The sequence below is a fragment of the Mirounga angustirostris genome, unplaced genomic scaffold (genome assembly GCF_029215605.1).
Source record: "Mirounga angustirostris isolate CCGP_5_RB_7025 unplaced genomic scaffold, mMirAng1.0.hap1 SCAF_3, whole genome shotgun sequence".
In the NCBI taxonomy this organism is placed as follows: domain Eukaryota; kingdom Metazoa; phylum Chordata; class Mammalia; order Carnivora; family Phocidae; genus Mirounga; species Mirounga angustirostris.
In genome coordinates, this window is record NW_026991711.1 from 142,991,092 (window position 1) to 143,008,439 (window position 17,348).

Here is a 17,348-nt window from a genome sequence, read left to right on the forward strand (position 1 = left end):
TCCTTTTAGGGGAGTGAATATCCCATCTTAATTCAGAGAACAGTCAGAGCCTAAAAGTCCATATTAGTGATGAATCCACGTAAAAAATACCTGAATTGCCACGGCGAAAGTTCGAACTCTGCCACTACTTCCTGTCAAAGCAACACCTACAATGTCCGGCTACTGTCGTCTCGGTAGCCAGTGCTGATTCTGAACACCAAAATGTCTCGTGCATCCTGCTTGTGATGCTGCCCCTCTGCACACCATCCTGAAGAGTCACCTTTACCTTCTGGGATACAAAGCTCTTGGATCCAGCCGTGTGACTGGCTTCTCTTCATTTTCCTTTATCCATGCTGTGTTTCAGCCTTAACCCATTGGTTTCTGTCTCCTGGAAGAATTTCCTTTCATCTACTCAAGTACCACTTATGAACTTGTGATTAATTAATTCCTTCTCAGTTTCCAAAGTAGGAGCTTTATTAATTGGGGAGTAATTGCTGATATTACCCAAACTTTTAAAAGAAGAATCAGCTGATTTTTTTAAAGAAAGCAGCCCAGGTTCTGATGATAGAAATTACTCTTAAAAATACTTCTTTCTGATATTTGGTATAGTCAGCGTTATGGAAATGATGATAATACTTTGCCAAATGAGAGGAAAATATAAAGGTGGAGGGAATATAATAAACATCAAGCCTTGTAATATACTAACATTTACCATTCAGATTTTGTATAATTTAATAGAGCACCAAAGCAGGTTTTATTATTCAACATATTTGCCTCTGGATTATCCATCAGAGATGTAAATGCCTCTAATTCAATCATGTTTATCTGGTAGGTATATTAATAACTTCACTGTTGAGGGCTTTTGTGTTTTGTATTCAAATGTATGTTTGTTATTATGAGAACAATAAATATAATTTTATGAAAAAAAGAGACAAAATTACATAAAGTGAAATTATATCTAAAGGGAATGGAATAAAGTAAAAATTATAAATAGAAACAGGGCATTAGGAAATAAATTGATTTTAAAATTAACATTACAGAATGGAAGGTTTTAAAAAATTTGTATACCCTACAAAGAATTAAAATGATTCATGTATGTGTTTTGGTTCTGAAACTTAGTTAAATTTAATAATTTAGCCTGAAAAATCCTTGGTATTTTATTAAAAAGTTCAATAAGGAATAGCAAATAAAACATGATCATCACAACCTTCAAGTGGTATTTATTAAGCTCCTGTCTACTTCCCTTAAAATCATATCAAGTACATAAATAACAGAATAGGGATGCATTAAAAATTGATCTTTGTGTAGTTTCTATGTTCATTCTCATCCCTGTCTTCATTTATAGCAATTTCTACCACCACCACCACATTTATAAAGCACCCACCATGGGTCGAGAACTGCACTAATCACTCTTTTGCATAATCTTCCTTAATATTTCAGACAACCCTATGTCTAAGGAGTCAACACCCTGCAGATGGGGAAACCGAGGCATAAGGAAGTTAAAAATTTGTCCTAGATCTCAGTTAGAGGTGCAAGAGACAGAATTCAAATCATTATCTCTTTGACTCCAATCCTGAGTTCTGACTCGTTCTATTATTAATTATTAAATCTCCTCAAAAGACTTGCCCACTTTTCTAGCCCACACAAATCTCACTCCCTTTTCTCAATCAAAGCTTTTCCCATGTACATCATATTTTTATTATATACTGGTTTATATAATGTTATGTACATGTGTGAAGAGTGTGAAATCTGTTCAAGTAGACTGTAAACTTCATGAAGGTAGGCTTATGTCTAATACATGCCATACTACTATCAAAAAATAAAAGATAACGAGGTTGGTGAGGATGTGGAGAAGAGAGTCCTTGTACATGTTGGCAGGAATATAAATGGATACAGCTATTAAGGAAAACAGTATGGTGATTCCTTAAAAAATGAAAAATGGAACTGCCATATGATCCAGCAATCTCACTTTCCCCCAAAGGAAATGAAATAAATACCTTAAAGTGGTATCTGCACTCCCATGTTCATTGCAGCATAGTCAAGATATGGAAACAATGTAAGTGTCCGTTGATGGATGAATGGATAATGAAATTATGATATAGATACCTATGCATATGTCATATGTACATATACATTTACACATGTATTCATGTATATACATATGTCACACATATACACATATGTCATATATACATTTATAGAGATATGACATATACTTGTCATATCTGTATCCATATCCAAATATATATGATGGAATATGATTCAGCCTCAAGAAAGGAAGAGATCCTGCCATTTGCAGTGAACCTGGAAGACATCATACTAAGTGAAATAAGCCATTCACTAATATGTAGGATCCAAAAAAGTTGAAAACCTAGAAGCAGAGAGCAAAGCAGTGGTAAGGGAGGTGGGGGAAATGGGAAAATGCTGGTCAAAGAGTACAAAGTTGCAGTTATATCGGATGAATAAATCTAGAGACTTAATGTACAGCATGATGACTATAATTAATAATGCTGTGTTAAACAATGAAAATTTGTTAAGAGAATAGACTTCAGGTACTTTCATCACACACACAAAAGATAACTATGTGAAGATATGTTAATTAGCTTAACTGTAGTAATCATTTCGCTGTTATATATATATTAAATCATGATGTTGTATACCTTAAATATATACTTTTATTAAAAATACATACATACAAACATAAAATATGTGCCATATACTCTTCCAATTTACCAATATATAAGTACTTAATATATAAGTACTTAATAAATATATATATAAGTACTTAATAAATACTCATATATAAGCACTTAATAAATACTAGATAAGTGTGACCACATAAAATAGGTGTTGATGGTTAATAAGATATTTAGCACATTTAGTATAGTCCTAATATTATAATAAGTAATTTACATGTATTATCTTCATTTAATCCTCATTTACTTCCTGTGAAATAGGCTCCATCCTGCCCGTTTTACAATGAAGAAATGGAAGAAATATCAAATAATTTGACCAAGGTCACAAAGATAACTAGTGGCAGTCTGGGATTCAAATCCAAATTGTCTAAAAAAAAAAAAAAAAACTATATTCTTATCATCTACTGCACTGTTATATTAGGACTTGGCTAGGGCAAGTGATACTAACAAAAGTGTTTTTGCTTCTGGGTAAAGGGTGAATAAGAACTGACCAAATAGAAAATATGTATCATTGTTACATACTATTCATCTGAGTACATGGAACTGAATATCAGGGATATGACTGACTAGTAATTTAATACTTACATTGGAGTAGGGGAGAAGGAGGTGAGTAGAAGAGAGTCTTTCTAGATATATCACTCACATGGGGGAGAGAAAATTGAATTTAGTAAAAAATATTTTCTGTAATCCTCTACAACTAAAACCTGATATATTTTTTTAAGATTTTACTTATTTATTTGAGAGAGAGAGAGAGAGATAGCAGAAGCAGGGGGAGCAGCAGAGGAAGGGGGAGAAGCAGAATCCATGCTGAGCAGGGAGCCTGACGTGGGGCTCGATCCCAGGACCCTGGGACCATGACCTGAGCCAAAGGCAGATGCCCAACCAACTGAGCCACTCATGTGCCCCTAAAGCCTGATATTTAAATAACTTCTGATTTCATATGAGATTGCCAACCATTTCTTTTTTTTTTAAGATTTATTTATTTATTTGAGAGAGAGAGAGAGAGAGCACATGGGATGAGGGGCAGCGGGAGAGAGAGAATCCCAAGCGGACTCCCTGATGAGTCTGGAGCCTGAGGCAGGGCTCAATTTCATGACCCCAAGATCATGACCTGAGCCAAAACCAAGTCAGATGCTTAGCTGACTGAGCCGTCCAGGTGCCCTGAGATTGCCAACTATTTCTGTTGGAAAAGTGAAGTTACTTTTATTTCTACAACTTGAATTTTTGAGATGAATTAGTTTTAACGTAAGAGATATTCCATAGTCCATAATTATTGCATTATTAAAAATAACAATCTTAAATGTTCTCTTTTTGATTACAAATCTCTAGGGAAACATCACCTACTCTTCCTACCTCAAGCTTGTATTATAGTAAATATTTTATCTTTTCACAGGGGTCAACCTGGAATCATTCCTTCAACTTCTCTTGCTTTGTCCTTTCCTGATAGATGATTCACATCAAGAGAGATTCAATCAAAACAAGTCATAGGGCAGGAGGAGAGATGAAGAGTGTTCAGTGAGCAAGGACTGGCCTCCATTGTAATTTCTCACAAGCTGATGACTCCCTTCTGTTGCAAATACTGGCCTTACTCAGTGCTTATGCTCTGCTATCTCTATAGCTTTGCCAAAGATGGCCACAATGGACTGGAAATATCTTTATTTGCTGGGAAGCAATACTTTTGATAGTTTACAAGGTGGCCATATCAATAGTAATAGAGTCATCAATATCCAGGAGCGAAATTGATTTTAGTGAATACAGAACTGGAAAAAGTACTTAGCAGATTTTTCCTTTGGCCTTTTAAAAAATTGCATTTAACAATATATCCTTTCATGGTACCATTTTCTAAAATGGTTAATATGTTTGGCTGACAAAGTAAAAATATAGATCTATAAAGGATTATTAATGATGAAGAACTGAAGATACAGTAGGAAAAAGTGAGTTGCTGCAGAATGAGATACAGCTGAGCAAGGCAGAAATAAGAGAAAAATGGTCTAACACCATGGAGGAAGATTGTTTCAGTTCCAAGCTCAAAGTAAAAATTCTTTGCCTCAGAAAACTGACCAGAAACACAAATTTTATGTTCATCTCAGCATTATTTGTAATGGTGAAGACTTAAAAACAATATAAATGATCAGTCATTATGGTTCACTCATGTAAGAAAATACTATGTAGCCATAAAAATAGGTTGTGGAGGAATATTTAATGACATGAGAAGAATTCATTCACTATTATAAAGAAATAAAAAACAGATTACAAAATGGTAGATACAATATGATGAAAATTAGATAAAATAGAGAGATAGATCTCACATGCATGTACATAATATAAAGATGGGGCAAAAAACCCACCAAAATGTTATTGGTAATTAGCTTTGGGTTATGAGCTTATGGATGAGCTTTAATATCCTTCTCTGTATTTTTGTATATTTTTCAAAGTCCCTATAATTAACATGTAGTATCTTTATAATTATAAAATAAAAACAATACTTTGCATTTTTATTTATTTTATTTTTTAAGATTTACTTATTTATTTGAGAGGGGGGAGGGCCAGAGGGAGAGAATCTTTCAAGCAGAGTCCCCACTGAGTGAGGAGCCCCATGCAGGGCTTGATCCCACCACCCATGAGATCATGACTTTAGTGGAAACCAAGAGTCAGACGCTTAACCAACTGAGCCACCCAGGTGCCCCAATACTCTGCATTTTTAAAGGAGAAGAAGAAAACAAAGAGAACTTCTATTTTTGACAATAAGGCTAAGTAGATAACCTCAACAGCCCTTTGGTAAAAAGAAATTCTGGGCTAAAAAATAAGTATATAAAACTCCTCCTTTTAAAACATACTGCCAAGACAGTAGAAATAGCCTAAAACAAGATCAAAGATGAAATCCAAGGAGGTAAGCAATAATTCAACTGTCTTTCCACTCTGAGGGATATGCCAAACTAGTGAATTGAGCTTCCATTTTCTGAGCCATGTAGAATGTGAGCAGTGGAGTGTGGAGCTCCTACCACCAGCCCAGAGTGCTGACTATACATATCTCTTCCCAACTTCATGTTCAATGTTTCAAACTGATAGTTTGAAATCAGCCATGTGAGTGTTTATAACACAAAAACTGCCAAGTGGTACAGATCAGGAAATTTTTTTTTTTCCTCAGAGACCTAGTCCTTACGCATTTACCAAGTTTAGGAAGCAAATCCAAGGGTCTATGAAAGATTGAGAGTCTAACTGTAGACTGCATGAATTTGGGGCCCCAAAGAGCTCCACAGTTCCTAGGACAGAGAAGTAGAAATAAGCTTTTTCCACAGAAGGAATCATCAAGGAAACAAACTTGATGCTAGGTGGGGTGCAAAATATCTTCCCTGAAAGGTTCAATGTCACCAAAGTTTTAGGACCTGAAATTCATACTACTTACATGACTCACAAAACTTTAAGCCAAAATTCAAAAGTAGTCCCAGTTGATAGAATCCCCAGGCTTCTGGCTGATTCAAATGCAAATCCTTTCTGTGCCAACACACTTATAACTCAGCCTCAAAAATTAGCACAAGTGAAAAATATTAGCTCATATTAAAAAATGAAAATAGCACCCAAGAAAATAAGACAGTAGGAAACAAGACAGTAAAATCAGACCTCCAGAAGTTTTAAATATTTAAGCTGGGCACAAATTAGAAACAAGTTTAATATAAATAAAGAAATAAAAGAATTGTACATATGAGAACAGAGAGTTATTAAAATAGAAGAAAAAATGGACTTGAAGGAAAAAAGTAACACTTCTAGAAATAAAAAATCAAGTAATGGAAATTTAAAACTTGGTGGAGAATTTAAACAGAATATTAGACACAGCTGAAGACAGCATTCGTTTGGAAAATCAGAAGGCAGATCTGAAGGAAGTATCCAGAATGCAGCAAAACGCGTCACAGAAGTGGCAAATGCGTAGGAGAGGTTAAGAGATGTGACAGAATGCTTAGGGGGACACCTGTGGAGTAAATCCATAAACAGAAGCATGGCGATGATAAGTATTAAATTTAGGACAATAGTTACCTGTGGGATGCAGTGAAGCATTGGGTCATGTGCCTGTAGGACTTTAAAAACACTGGTAATATATTCTCTGATTTAAGATTGGCAATGGGGACAGTGATGTAGGTGCTGGGGTGGTAGCAGTCAGGACTGGTGGACTGAGAGGGGGGTGGCCTAGCCTGGCAGGGGGTGGGCAGCAGCAGTGGAGGCAAACAAACAAACCCAAAACAACAACAACAAAAATGGGTAGTGGGTACGCAAGTGTTCCTTTTAATTTTTTTTTCTTAAAATACATAAAAAACACTTTTTTACATTGCCAATATTTAATTAATATTTATAAAGTAGCCTGAAAGGAAATACTCCATAGAGTTAACTGCAGTTGCATTTGAGTCATGAAACTATGGGCATTTTTGTTTTCCCATCTTTTCTGATATTTTCGAATTTTCTTTCATGAAACTGTATTAAATTTACAATAAAAATATAAGGATAAATACACTTAAAAAAAAAAGCATATGTTTTCCCAACATAATAAATGTCTTTGCATAAAATAGCAAACTCAGGTGATCCAATTATCTAGGACCTTGTCTTTTATTTACAGATAAATAAAATTTTTAAATGCTGCATACGGAAGTGGGAAGGCTTCTTTGGGTTATTTTTTCTCTGGTGAGTAAAAACATAATATTAAGTTCCCAGTGAATCAAAGAAGCTTTTAAATTACCCTTTGGCACTAGCACAGATTCTTAAAATGAATTACTTCAGTTTCTTAATTATATTTAGTGACAAATTAATTAGAGATCTGGGACTGGTGAAATTATAATAAGACTATTGAGATTTACACTCGTTCCAAATAGAGTCAGTGGCAAAGATAACTGATTTAATTTGGGACATAATGTGTTTATAGAAAGAAAGGGTTAGAATAAGGCCCATTGGTAAGAGAAGCACTAACGCTCGTAGGTTTTTAGACAAAAAAATTGCTTAGGCTTCAAAGCATTTTAGATGACTAATTGAATAATCAAATCCGAAAGAGAAAAGAGAAAAGACTTTTTTGAAGTGCTGAATTCAACTTACTATAAAATTACAGTTTGCAAAATCATATAAGGGAAACAATGAGATAAAAATTTTTAAAAATGTCATTAGAAGTTGCTTTAGTTTTTCTAATATAAAAAAGTAAGCTATAATATGCTTAAGGATGAATACTGTTTCCTATTTGAAAAGGATAGCTTAGCTTGCAATTTTTATTTTAAGTGACCTAAATTAAGTTGTCTTAAATATTCTTTTGGTTTCCAGCCATATTTATTTATATAATCATATACAGAGAAATGTACATATACATACAGTTTGATCCAATTGAACAAATGCATTTAACTGTGTAACCCCCACACCTATAAAGATATTGACCATTGCCATCCCCCCAGAACTTCCCCTTGTACCCCTATCCTGTCAACCCATAACCCCATGCAACCACTGTCCCGATTTCTAATATCAGTGAATGTATTTGATTTTTCAAGAATCATTTGTGTCTGGTTTCTTTCACGCAGCATGTTTTATAAATTGTTTCATGCCTTTTATTCCATCGTATGCCATGATTTGTTTATTCATTTTCCTGTTGATGGCCACCTGGGCATCTGATTCCAGTTTTTAGCAATTACAAATAAAACTGCTATGAATGTTTTTGTATAAGGCATTAGTGAACACTATGTTTTAATTTGTTTTAAATACTCAGGTGTGGAACTGCTGAATTATAAACAAATATGTTTTTAAAGAAAACTGCCAAAGTGTTCTCCAAAGTGGCTGTACCATTTTACATTCCCACCATGAATGTATGAGAGATCTGGTTGATTCTCTCTTTGCCAACTCTGGTATTGTCAGTCACTTTCATTTTAGCCATTTTAGTGGGTGTGCGGTGGGCTGCCATTATCTCTCCTTGAATATTCTTGTCTGGTCTTAATATCAGGGGAATCTGGCCTCATAACACAAGCTGGGAAGTATTTCCTCTTCCTGTGTTTTCTGAAACTGTGGGAAGTTTTGTATTTGGTTTTATATGAAGGTTTTTAGTTCTTTAACAGATACAAATCTATAAAAGTTTTCTATACATTCCCTGTTAGTTTTTGTAATTTATAATTTCTATCTACCTTGGATTTGTCTATTTCATCTAAGTTGTTGAACTTAATGGTATAAAATTGTTTATAATATCCCTTTTTGCCCATTAATTGCTGCAGAATTTGTAATGATGTCCCCTCTGTCATTCCTAATATTAGCTATTTGTGCTTTTTCTCTTTCCTTGATCAGTCCTGTTTGGTACTTATCAATTTTATTACTCTTTAAAAAAACAATTTTTGTGACATTGTTCATTCTTCTGTTTTTGCCTATTTTCTATTTCACTGATTTCAACTCCTATCTTACTAGGTCATTTCTTTTACTTATGTTGAGTTTAACTTGCTCTAATTTTTCTAATGTCTTAAGTTGGAAACATAGGTCATCTATCTTTCTTTCTAATATATTGACTCTTATAAAAATATAAAAAAATAAGCTAATATAGCCTTCAATTATGACTATATATATTCTAATTTAAGCATTTATATTTGAAATTTAATCTACCTCTAAGCACAGCTTAACTGTATGCCACAAATTTTGAAATGCTGCTTTTTAATTGTTATTCCATTCTAAATATTTTTAATTTTTCTTGTGATTCCCTTTTTGGTTCATGAGTTATTTAGAATGTATTGTTTATTTCCAAATACTTGAAGATTTTTTAGATTAATAACATTAATGACATCTTAATGTTATTAATTTCTAACTTAGTACTCTTGTGGTCAGAAAACATACTTCAAAGATTTCAACCTTTGGAATTTATTGAGACTTGTTTTACAGTCCAATATATGGTCTATCTTGATAAATTTTCTTTATTTTTTTTATCTTGATAAATTTTCTATGTGCAATTGGAAAGAATTTGTATTCTCTTATTTTGGGCTATAGTGTTCTACAAATGACAATTAGATCAAATTAGTTGATAGAGTTTTTCCAATCTTCTGTATCATTACTAATTTTTTGTCTACTTGCTCTCTCACTTACTGAGGTGCTAAAATCTCCCACTAGATTTGTCTACTTCATACTAATTACTTCAAGCATTTTACATATTGTCTTCTGTTTTATTATTCTTAGATATCTACGAATACTTTTTGAAAGGTCTGATATATTTATGTTTAATTCTCTGTTGTTTGTGCTTTCTTTTCTATTTGTCCCATTTCTTCTTTTATCTGTTTCTCCATTCGTATCACCCTTTTGGTAAATCAAATATTTATTCTTTAATATTATATTTTAGCTTCTCTATTGACTTTTTAATTGTGTCTTTGTGGGTTTTTTTTAGTGGTTGCCCTGGAGATTACAATATACACCTTTAATTTTCACAGTATATCTCCCCAAAATATCTATTATTTCATCAATAGTGTAAGCACCTTACAGCGGTGGACTTTCCTCTCTTCCCTCCCTTTGTGCTACTCTTCTTATATGTCTAATTTTATGTATGCTATAAATCCCACACTATATCTTTTAATTTAAGGAATCAGTAATTTCTAAGATAAAATTTGAATATATATGTATGATAATTTTTTATCTGGTAACTTTTCTATCTGGCATATTTTCCCTTCAGTCTCAAGAAAACCTCTTAGCATGTCTTTTTTTTTTTTTTTTTAAGATTTTATTTATTTATTTGAGGGAGAGTGACAGAGATAGGGATAGAGATAGCGACAGAGAGTGAGAAGCAGACTCGCTGCTGAGCAAGGAGCCTGATGTGGGGCTTGATCCCAGGACTCTGGGATCATGACCTGAGTCGAAGGTAGACACTTAACTGACTGAGCCACCCAGGCGCCCCTCTTAACATGTCTTTTATTGCAGATCTGATGAAGAGGAGTATTTTCCCAGCTTTTCTTCATGTACAGATGTGTTTACCTTAATTTTTGAAGATAGTTTTTGCTAGATATAGAATATTAGATGACAGTTTTTTCTTTCAGCACCTAAAATTGCTCTATACTCTTCCAGCCTCCATTTTTTTCTAATGAGGAGTTAGTCAACATTCTTATTGCTGCTCACCTGTATGCCATGTGTTTTATTCTCCAGATGCTTTCAAGACTTTACCTTTGAGTCTTTCAGCAGTTTATGATGTGCCTTCCTGTAGTTTACTTTGTATTTATCCTGCTTAGGGTTTGCTGAATTTCTCAGATATGTAGATTAATAATTTTCATCAATTTAGGATTTTTTGGTCCCATTTTCTCTCTGCCCTTTTTCTACAACTCCAGTTACATGTATTATTGACCATTTTATATTGTCCCACTTATCTCAGATATGTGTTCCCCTTTCTTTTTCTTTCTCTTTGTGTTTCACTTTAGAAAATTTCTGTTGACTTATCCTTAAATTCATTAGTTCATTCCTATGTATGGCACGTCCTCTGGGTTTGTAACTCCATTGATGAATTTTTCATCTTGGTCACCATAACTCCATTTCTAGGACTTCCATTTGACTCTTTGTTATGGTTTGCATATATTTTCTGATATTTCCCATCTTTTCACATGTATTGTTCACTTTTTTCATGAGTTCTTTTAACACTTCCTATTGGGGCCACATAGTTGTGTTAATCATTCACCGGAGTCTCACCTATGTCTCTGATTGGCAATATATACCAGAAGGGCAGTAGCCAAGAGATAGGGGTTTGGCCTACAATAGTACAGCCAGCAGAACTAATTGATTACATAGCATTCTCCTAAAACTCAAATTATAAACCACAAGTCTCTTAGAATTAAGAATATTGCAAAAATTACTGGCAGTCCTACTACATTGCAAAGATGCATGCCAATTTTTCCTGAGCTTTTGTATTTATGTTGCATTTGAGGCATAAGCTTAAATCATTGGATTGGTAGGGATCAAAATATTACCTTTAGATATGTTCAAGAAAAGAGAAGTCTTTCTTCCAAAGGCTTAAAGGAAAGTAGATTCCACAACCCTCCATGGTAAATTTGTTTGACATTTCCCTGACAGGAATATATTTCTTAAAAAAAAAAAATTGTGCAGTGCTGAAGAACGGTTTTGACTATTATTTTCTAAAGAGATAGTTAATAGTAATCAGCATGGTTTTGTGGGGGAAAATCATAACATACCTGAAGATCATTCCTGAAGATTTCAAAGAGGCTGGTTTAGTAAAACAAAACAAACTCAACAGTGATAAAAACAATACACGAGACATTTAAAATCTTTTAATAATTATGAAGCTAAATCTCTGGGGTTTATGTTGTAAAACTATTTAGGAGAAAAGGCTAGAAGAACAAGAAGAAAGCTCCATCATTATCAAGAACCTTTGTTAAATGTCTTAGTGATGTGGTAGGTATTATATTAATTTCTGTGCAAAAAGTTTAGGGGTCATTATTGTGTATATCAGTTAGCTTTTGTTGTGTAGCCAACTACTCTAAAACTAATGATTTAAAAGAGGAAACATTGATTAATTCCTAAAGCTCTGAGGGTTGCCTTCTGGTCTGTGCCAGCCAGGTCAAGGCTCACTCATATTTGGTGCTTGGCAGGTTGGTTGGTCTGGGGGGGGCTCACTTTTATGTGTGACAGTTGGCTCAGTGTCAGCTAACAGGATGGCCACAGCTGCTCATCATCCAGCAAGCTTAGCCTGGGCTCATGCACTTGGTAGAGGAAAGAATTCTAGCCTCAGGAGAGGACAAGCCCCAGTGCCTACGACTATTCACGTTTCCCTGTGCATCATGTCTGCTGATAATCGATTGGCCAAAGCAAGTCATATACCTACATTCAAACCTCTTGCAGAGGTGTAAAAATAGATTCTTAGTGTAAAAAGGTTAAAACTATAACTAGGATTCAGATTAAAACTCAGATTCAGTGTTGGGCATCTCATTTGGTCTCAACAGTGCAGTAATAGAGCATACCTCTTAATGGTGACACACAGAAAGGGATTAGAGAAATGGCCATGATGCAATCTCCCACATCACATACCTTTGTTTATAGTTAACATGAGGCAATAATTGCAACTGTATTTGAGTTGGAAAGAAGATCAAAAGCACAGTTTACTAGAGGAGATTTTACACATCTATATCTTTTTTCTTTTAACTTGCTTTTGCTACTGCAAAGAAAGTGTACAAATCCTGAACATTTACAAGTCAATGCACTGGCACAAAATAAAGACAATGTGTAACTAACACCTATGTTTGGAATTAGAGCAATGCCAGCATCCCCAGAGTGCCATTTATCCTTTCTTTCAACATATCTTACCCTCCTCCCCAAAAGTAACCACTATTCTGACTAGATTCGTTTTGCCTGTTTTCCTACTTCATATAGTTGAGAACATACAGTATATGCTCCTTTGCGTATGACTTCTTTGGTTCAACATATATGCTCTCTTGATTTATCTATGTTGTTGGACATAGCTCTGATTTTATTTTCATTTCCGTACAGTATTCCACTGCATGAATAAACTACTAATTTATTTATCCAGTCTACTGTTGTTGGACGTTTGAGCTGTTTCCAATTTTTTTGCTATTAAGAATAATGCTATTCCGAACATTCTTGTACACATCTTTTGGTGCACATGTGTACACATTTCTGTTGGGAGGAAAAAAAGATTGAAAATGTTCACAGTGTTCTTTAATGTTTGTATATTTAGGTACCCAAGATGCAGTATTTCTTTCTTTTTTTTTTTTTTTCAGTTTTGTTGAGGTATAATTGACATTTGACAAATAAAATTGTAAGATATTTAAAGTATACAAAATGATGATTTGATGTATATATACATTGTGAGTTCCTCCTATTGAGTTAATTAACCTATCTATCATCCCACTTCTCACTTTTTTGTGTGAGAACATTTAAGTTCTACCCTTCTAGCAAATTTCAATTATACAATGCAGTGTTATCAACTATAATCACCATGTTATACATTAGACCTTCAGGCCTTATTCATCTTATAACTGAAAGTTTGTACCCTTTACCAACCTCTCTCCACTTAACATGTAGTGTTCTACTATACTGTTGAACACCTAGGAGTGGAATTGCTGGTGAATAGGAAACATGTATGTTCAAATTTAGCTGATACTGTCAAACAATTTTCTAAAATGATTCTACTCATTTATACTCCCTCTACTTCTATGTATTTTACCTTTAATATACTCTTATGCATAAATTTTATCTTCATTTTGATGCCCCAGGTTTTAAGCTAATATGTTCTTGACTTTGACTTTCTCATGCTCTATGGCAAAATAGTTATACTTGGACTCCAACTGGGTTAATAGTAGTTGATCTGCATTTAAAATTTCACAAAACCCCAAGAATCCCGAAGTGTATAAAATTATTCTCCTTAGCAATAAACCAAAATATTCTGTTTCCCCACTCATTCATCAAATGCTCATTGAACATCTACAAGAGATTTTTAGATTTGAATCTGGGGATACAAAGGAATATAAAATTGAACTTCTGACCTCTGAGAAGTATGTACAGAAGATGACTCTTTTTTATCAGTAACTACCAGTTCCTTCCCAGTGCCTCCCACCCCTCCTATCACTTCTCCAACACTTACCTCTAGCCTAGATGAGCAATTCAGGATCTTTCATTAAGCACAAACACAATTTTTCCTCCTCTCTTTTCCCTCTTTGGCTAAATACCCCTAAGAGCTTCATCTTCTCCCTTTTTAGACAAAAAATAATATTAGGACACAAGCAAAATTGTTCTCAAAACTTGAGGAATGGTGGTAATGTTGACTTTTTACATTTTTTCCTGTATTTCAAGAAGAGTCTGCAGTTATTTGTATATGATGGGATTTTCAGACTGCTTTTATTTTGTGTAAGATTGCAAATGTTTGCAGTATTCTTACTGTTCAGTATTTCATATTGTAAAATGATCAGGAGGATACACTAGTTGTTAAGGTAAAGTATCTTTGTGGCTTAAAGGAGGTATTATAGCTCTCAAAATAGCTGCAGTTAGTCCTTTTCATTGGTAACATGAAACCAATTTTTGTTTGTGAATTGAATTGTTGCATCTGTGCAAGACATTTCAAAGCCCAAGAAGAGTGCTGTAGGAAAAGTGAGGTTCTGTTATTTATAAAAATAGATCACTAGTATTAAATTAACCTCACTTAAAATTAACCTCATTTAAAATCACTGGTAAAATTAACCTCATTTAAATTACTCATTTAGATGTTTCTTTAAAATATTAAGACCCATCCAAAGGTACTTTGTTGTATTTTTTTCCCATAGGTCATCTTTATTGGGTATACATCTATTTCCTTCTACCCTTCTTCAAGTAAAAGTATGTAAGCAAAAATATGGTGAGGTGGGAATAACTGTCCAAATGATTCCATCCTGTCCATCAACAGGAATCACCATGAATTAATAGATGTTTTTATTACAAGTGGTATAAATCCAAATCAAAGTATCTTAAATAAAAAAGGGATTCGTTAACTCATATCTGGGAAGTGTAGCTTCTGCCACAGTTCAATTTATTTAGGGACTCAAACAGAATTGTTTCCTCATCCATCTGGGGGCTGCTTGCTCTTGAGCAGCGCTGATTTGCAGGTTGGACTTTTCCACAGGACTCTGGATGCTCCAGCTTCAATAAACACCCTTTTTGCTCTGCGTGCCCTTAGACATGGTCCTGTGGTTTCATGCTCCGAACTGAAGAACAACTAGGCAAGGATTCTGAGTGGACCAGCGTGGGTCATACGCTCATTCCTGAACCAATTCCATTGTTCAGGGGATTGGGTACCCTGTATGGCCAGGCCAGGGAGTGTTTTTGTTGGCAAGTTCCCAAAATTATCTGATCAGAGAGAAGGAATCATCCTCAGACAGAAACAGCAAATGTTCGGTACAGCCTTCACAGGGACTTCTCATGTATTGGTCACAGAAATAGTGGAGGAAGATCTCTGGTTAAGGTGCTATATAGAGTATGGGACTCATAAGGACATTGGATTCATACCAGATACTTGTTCCAGGAGAGAATCTAACTCGGTGAAGATTAAATCCCATTTGGCCAATCTTTTAGGTCTTACAGTGCATGAAGTTACTGATTAAATGACTAGTTAATTCACTTCAGCAACCATTTGATGGTTACTGAAGTGTTTTATCAAAAATTAAGGTGTTTGGATATTGGATAATCTAATTCTCTATTACAGGATTAACAATAATACAATAGGGGTACCTGGGTGGCTCAGATGGTTAGGCGTCTGCCTTCGGCTCAGGTCATGGTCCCAGAGTCCTGGGATTGAGCCCCGCGGTGCTTGGCGGGAGGCCTGCTTCTCCCTCTCCCACTCCCCCTGCTTGTGTTCCCTCTCTCGCTGTGTATCTCTCTGTCAAATAAATAAAGTCTTTAAAAAAAAATAATACAACAGTCACAGCTCATTATTTGCCATTCCTGAAGTGTGTTGGTTATAACAAACAGCTACAGTGAGAAGCCAGAACCTATATGAGACAATCATATTAACAGGCTAATAATCATGCTTCTATTTGCAGAAAACTTACCTTTTAAAATGTCAACCAGAATGTCCTCCCTAGAATATCAGAAAATTTTGCTGAACAAAAACTGGAATATTGCTGCCCACTGCTCTACTAAGTGAGTATTAAATAGTCATTTAAAACAAATCTTCCCCTTGCAAAAAGAGGGCAGTATAATAGGCATAGCTTTCTATGAATGGGCACAGTGACGGCTGCAGAACAAGCACGACATTGAGATCCACTGAAGACTATTTCCTAAGTGCTAAGTCTATGGTTATGGTAGTCAACTAGGCAAAATTGTATCTAGCAGCTAGTATCTAGCAGCTAAGGTCAGGGATGCTGCTAAACATTCTAAAACGTAGTAGTTAGTGCTCAAAGGCTGGCAGCTCCTAGATCATTAAGACAGGGTGAACTTGAACTTTAAAGAAACTAGAGTAACAGGCTGCGAATTTACATTTATGCTATAGGCTAGAGGAGTCATTGAACTTCCATGTAGAAGAAAGTGACAGGATGGAAATAAGGCTTTAGATTACTGAAATCAGAATCGAGGTAGTTTATAGGTGGTCACTGCACTATTCTTTTGGTTTTTCTGAATAGCTAACATTTTTCAAAGCGTAAGTTTTTATTTTTTAAACTTTGTTTTCCTTTGCAAGGATTTAGGCTCAATTGAAGACAGGGCCTGTTTGCTTTTTGCTCTCTCCTTGGAGCAGTACTTGGTGCACAGGAGGATGTGCACCGACTACTGTCGAAGTCCAGGGGTGCCTGGGTGGCTCAGTCGGTTAAGTGTCAGACTCTTGGTTTTGGCTCAGGTCATGATCTCATGGGTTCTGAGAGCCCGCCCACAATGGGCTCCGCACTCAGCAGGGAGTCTGCTTGAAGATCCTCTCCCTCTGCCTTTCCCTCTCTCTCTCTCTAAAAAAAAAAAAAAAAAAAAAAAAAATTTAAAAAAGATACTGTTGAAGTTTGGTGATTTGGGGAAAGGTGAACTCAAAAATGATGGGAGATTCATAGAATCAATTGCAGTTAAGTTAGAAAGGATGTGGCTCTGAGGAAAAATGAATTATGGTACAGCCTTTAGTGACAAAAATAATAAGAATAATAAATAAATAATAAGAACAGTCACACTGAGCACTTAGCTCCAGGCCCTGCTCATGCCACAGAGGCCACTCACTTTTTAAGG

At 35.0% G+C, this 17,348-nt stretch overlaps 1 long non-coding RNA gene across 1 annotated transcript in view; it reads right to left on the reverse strand.

Annotated features, from left to right (window-relative positions):
• Nucleotides 1-17,084, reverse strand: part of LOC135363897 (uncharacterized) — a 53,370-nt gene extending 36,286 nt beyond the window's left edge. The window contains exons 1-2 of the long non-coding RNA XR_010410234.1: nt 15,876-17,084; nt 14,260-14,366 (exon numbers count right to left, since the gene is read on the reverse strand). This is a non-coding gene — a long non-coding RNA (uncharacterized LOC135363897). The remainder of the gene's footprint in view (nt 1-14,259; nt 14,367-15,875) is intronic.
• Between the last annotated feature and the right edge of the window lie 264 nt (nt 17,085-17,348).